The sequence below is a fragment of the Arachis ipaensis genome, chromosome B05 (genome assembly GCF_000816755.2).
Source record: "Arachis ipaensis cultivar K30076 chromosome B05, Araip1.1, whole genome shotgun sequence".
In the NCBI taxonomy this organism is placed as follows: Eukaryota; Viridiplantae; Streptophyta; class Magnoliopsida; order Fabales; family Fabaceae; genus Arachis; species Arachis ipaensis.
In genome coordinates this window covers 1,101,998-1,107,244 of record NC_029789.2, presented here as the reverse complement: position 1 = coordinate 1,107,244, position 5,247 = coordinate 1,101,998, and the positions used below count along the sequence as shown (strand labels likewise).

General features: G+C 33.9%; 1 long non-coding RNA gene across 1 annotated transcript in view; it reads left to right on the top strand.

The window, feature by feature from the left end:
• The window catches only part of LOC110271679, a 23,503-nt gene that overhangs the window by 1,701 nt on the left and 16,555 nt on the right, over positions 1–5,247 (top strand). The window contains exon 2 of the long non-coding RNA XR_002362245.1: positions 2,872–2,874. This is a non-coding gene — a long non-coding RNA (uncharacterized LOC110271679). The remainder of the gene's footprint in view (positions 1–2,871; positions 2,875–5,247) is intronic.

Genomic DNA, 5,247 nt, shown 5'->3' with positions numbered 1-5,247 from the left:
TTGGAATCTTTACATGGACATTGTAAAATTTATTTTATGGTGTGTCAACTTTTTTTTTTCTTTTTATCCTTTGCAAATCAAAATTATTAGAACATATTTAAAAATTTTGCTAGGTAAATAATAACACCACAAAACTCAGCCTTGTGTGCAATGTCTTTTTCTTTCTTGTAATGTTAGTTTAAACAGCAAGTACTCAAGGTACATACACATGTCCTGTTTTCCTTTCAAATGTTCATTATTAATATTCCCTTCAATGCATACAAATATATCCAGACTATGAACCTTTCAAAACTTGCTTATCGTCATTCTTCTTCCCTACTTTCACTCCAATTTCCTTTTTTTGTTTTCTCCCAAAAATCCGATCCCTTCGTACATTTTTCTTGTTACAAGCGAAAAATCAGGAGTTAATACTCAAATAAATTTTTTAAATTTAAATTTTGAGGTCGGATTCAATTTGATCATATTCTCAAAATTTTAATTGAATTAAATTGAATTTTAAAATGTATAATCATAATTCGGTATTAACTCTTGAGCTGATTTTTATTAACGACGTGTTGATTTGATATATTAACTTGCTGTTAGGGGTGTCCATGGATCGGATCCGATCCGCATATCCGCGGTGTTTATCCGAATCCGATCCGAAAATTGCGGATATGGATCCGATCCGCAAGGCTTTCGGATCGGATCGGATCGGATCCACACACTAATCGGATCAGATTGCGGATTTTGTGTTGGTATCCGCATATCCGCGTATCCGCAAAAATAAAGAAATAAATAAGTAAAATATTCTTTTTATGTTTTATTTTAACTAATAATTATCATATATGTTAAATTATTTTAATTTATTATTCAAAAAAAGTATGTTTAATATTATTTTAAGAGTAAACATATTTAAAAGAATAGAAAAAATAAATTTTATTGATATTTTTTTAATAAAAATAAGTTTTTAAAAATATTTTTGTGTTTTGCGGATATATCCGATATCCAATCCGATCCGATCCGCAAATGTGCGGATCGGATCGGATCCAACCTTAAAAACTGCGGATATTGGATCCGATCCGATCCGATGATTTTAGTGCGGATCGGATTGAAATTTTAGTCATATCCGATCCGATCCGATCCGCGGACACCCCTACTTGCTGTAATTTAAATTCCTCGTTCAAGTTTCATGTGATCTAGACCTATGAACTTTCAGAAGCTTAGCCATTACTTGTAGAACCCCAAAATTTTCAAACTGAACTTGTTATTGTCGTCTTCGTAAGGATATTAGCGAACCAATCAAATTTATAGAAGGTCTACTACATCTCAGTCACTTGAAATCTAGATAATAAGTCTAAATCTTGATAAATTAACGTGTAAAATTAACACGCCGTTCACGTAAATTAGTTCAGAGACTAACGCGAGTTACTGTTATAAATTTTGGGATCCAAACTGAGTCAATTATAATTTTAAGGATTAATTTGAGTTCAACCTAAAATTTCAGAGACAAATTGAATATTAACTCAAAAAGTAAGTGTGTTTCACACCAATTAATTAGTTTATTAACATTAAAAATAATAATATGTATTTCTTTGAGCTTAATCACTACAAAAAATTATCGAAATATCGACCAATTATGATGATTTTTAAAACCTTGGTCGCTAATTAGAAAATAGCAACCAACTTCGGTCGCTAACCGTTAGCGACCGATCTTCAACCAATGCTACCAAACTAGTACAAAACGATATTGGTTGCTAATAAAATCGGCGACCAATTTTTCGGTTACTAAATTGGTCGGTGAAAAAATCGGTTGGTAAATAGTGTTGAGTTAAGAAATTAACAAAATTAATCAGTGATGACAAACATTATTTTTGGCAAAATAAATAATTAGAGTTGTTTAACTAATAAATATACATTGCTAATTATTTATGTTATGCTGCAGGCCATAATTCAATTTAAGCAGCCCAAGTTGAATGAATGACAAAACAAGGCTAATGGGCTGAATGGTAAGTATAAATAGATCAAACCCAAGCCATTCATCTCAAACAAATTCATCAAAGAAGCATAGCAAGGCACCACGGGCTAAAGAGAGAAGAACCCGATCCAAGCCCAATTTTGTTTCAGCAAACAATTCCCTCCATCTTGCTCCAACTAAAGCAACGTTCCGAAGAAGTCAAGGGATAGAGTGGCTGTACTGATGACCTTCATTGATAACCTTCAAAATGATGAAGATGCTGCCACTGATGTTGAAGAGGATGCTGTTTCGGAAGGGAATGGTTCTGATGCCTAGGAGTTGTCTCATAAAAACTGCTGCTGCTCTCTTTTTGTCTCATGATTTCTGCTTCTTTTGCTACTTTTGAACTGTTTCATTTTGGATAACTGTAATAACTCTGGATACTACTGCACCTTTGGTCGTTTAGTTCGCACTTAGAAATGTGTTCTAACTCTTTTCTGCAGGATACAAGACTTTGCTTTTGTTGATCTTGTTTATTATCCACCCTTGATGACAAAAGGGGGAGTAATAGTAATAGCAATAGGACCCTAGTAACTTTTTTGGGATTTTTGCTGCATCCATACTTGAGTTTGCATGTTGAATAATCTTTGTTGCATTAATACTTGTTTTCACATGCTAAATCTGTTTGCTGATGGTAATAGTTTGATGTTGGGCTGATTATGATATGTTGCTATCTGATTCGGACCCTGATGTATTAAAGTTCTATTTTGGCCATTTAAACTATCACTGTTTGCTATACTCTTGGTTGGTACATAGCATCTGTTTAGTTCCATATAAGTATATGTAAACAGGAAAGAAGAGAAGAGCATAAATTCAGGGGGAGCTAACCTTGAAAAGGAAAGGGGGAGTAACATAAAAGCAAATGACAAAAATCAAAGGGAGTTTTCTAAACCTGACTCAAACTCATTTCCTTTTGATAATTGCTTAAATCATGTTTGTCATCAAGGGGGAGATAGATCAAACCCAAGCCATTCATCTCAAACAAATTCATCAAAGAAGCATAGCAAGGCACCACGGGCTAAAGAGAGAAGAACCCAATCCAAGCCCAATTTTGTTTCAGCAAACAATTCCCTCCATCTTGCTCCAACTAAAGCAACGTTCTGATGTAGGTTGCATAGCACAAGGCAACCGAACCAGGATACATGCTGGTGTTAGCCTTTCTCTTCTCTGCTGTGTTCTGTTTTCTGATATTCATGAGACAAAAATAAATTGTCTCATAAATTTCCGCTGCTAAGTTACAACAAAATCAGAATTGCAAATCTGTTTTAAAAGGGGTAACAACAGTAATTAAAAGGAAGGCATAGATTCAACCCCCCTTCTCTAAGCCTACCACAACCTTCAAATAGCAACCAACTATTCAGTCGCTAAATCAGTCGCTGATGTCTCATTATAAAATCTAAAATTAATCGCTGTTACTGATTTTTTAATTATAGATTTTTACTAATTTCACATATACCATTATTAAAATTCGATTTTCATAAATAATTATATTTCAACAAAATATAAAAAATATCAAATAGAGATCAATTTTTTAAATAAATATCTTGTAAGTACCTACAACCAAACGTGTTGGAAGAGGATGCCATCGAGTGTGTAACTGCTTTGAGAGTGATTTGGAACCTCATGCGCGTGCTTCAGCTATAGTTGCAAATTGAAACAAGGTGAACAAACAGTAAGAAAACAAATCAAGAACATACAAATTAAGAAATCGAGGCGTTTCTTGGTTTTGGAAACCTGATTCTCTTTCGTTGGATGTTCGAGATTGAGAACGGAAAGTGATGGCTCGCTGGAAAATCTTGTTATTTGTTGACATGTGTATAAACCTTAACTACCAGATCTGGATGGTGATAAGACGATCTGCGAACTCAGATGACGCCAACACCGCCGGAATCTCAAAGAAGAAGGCGACGACGCCAAGACCTCAGAAAACGACACTGCAATCAGAAGATGATAAAGACGGCGCTGCGACGAAGAGACGACAATGGTGTGAGTAACTCAGAAGACGAAGAAGACGGTGCTGTGCTTCTGGCGTGTAACTCAGTAACTGAAGGGAGAATATGAGAATGGTGTGGTGAATTAGGGTTGGTGACGGTAATTTAGTAACTATTTTATTTTTCTAAATTAGCGACTAATTTAGTGACTGATGAGTTTATAGCGACCAAATAATTTTTCATCATATTTTTTTATCGGTTGCAAAATCGGTCGCTAAATTAAAAATTAGTGATCGATTTTGTGACCAAGAGTCCCAAAGATGGTACTTCTTTATTTTGGTTGCTAATTCGGTCACTAAATTAAAAAATAGCGACCGATTTTAGCGACCAACTTTATCCTGATTGTATAAAAAAGTAATCGGTCGCTAATTCGATTGCTATTAGTGACCGATTTAACGACCACTGCCTTAATGACCAAATAAATTTTTACTAATTCTCTATTGGTTGCAAAATCGATCGCTAAATTAAAAATAGCGACCGATTTTGTGACCAAGAACCCCAAAGACGTTATTTCTCTTGTTTTGGTTGCTAATTCGATTGTTAACTTAAAAAAATAGCGACCGATTTAACGATCAATTTTATTTTAGTTATATAAAAAACTTATCGGTCGCTGAATGTAATTAGCAACCGATTTAGCGACTAACTTTTCTCTAGTCCTAAAAATTTTATATCGATCACTAAATCAGTTGTTATTAGCAATCAATTTTTTAAGTCGTTAAAATTGGTTGCTATTTTAATAATTTTTTGTAGTGAATGAATATTTATGAGGATATTTATTCATTGTTTACTGAAAATTTTCTTATAACGACTAAAAATAACTAAAGTCTACGTCGTTAATTATAAAAGAAAGTTATCGCATGGGTTAACTTCCTTTGAATTAAATTTATTAAGTTGCATATTCAAATATGGTGTTCTATTATGGATTGATTCCATGTGCTAGCTAGCTAGGTACATGTAGGGAGACAAATACCACTAAAAATAATCTAAAAATACATGAGACACCATGTCATCACCATGAATTACGTACTTGCATACATTATCATTTATTCATTTAATACCGTTTTCTCGAAGAGTACATAAATGTGACTATTCAAATATTTTGTTACGAGGAAAATAGAACTTGGGATGAAAAATTGAAAAGAAATCGCAGAAAGAGTAGTCATGGAGATTATCTATTACAAATGTGATCCACCATAAGCCCATATGAAGATGAAGACTTGCCGGCACAAACAAATTGGGATGGAATAGGGAGAGAGTGAGTAT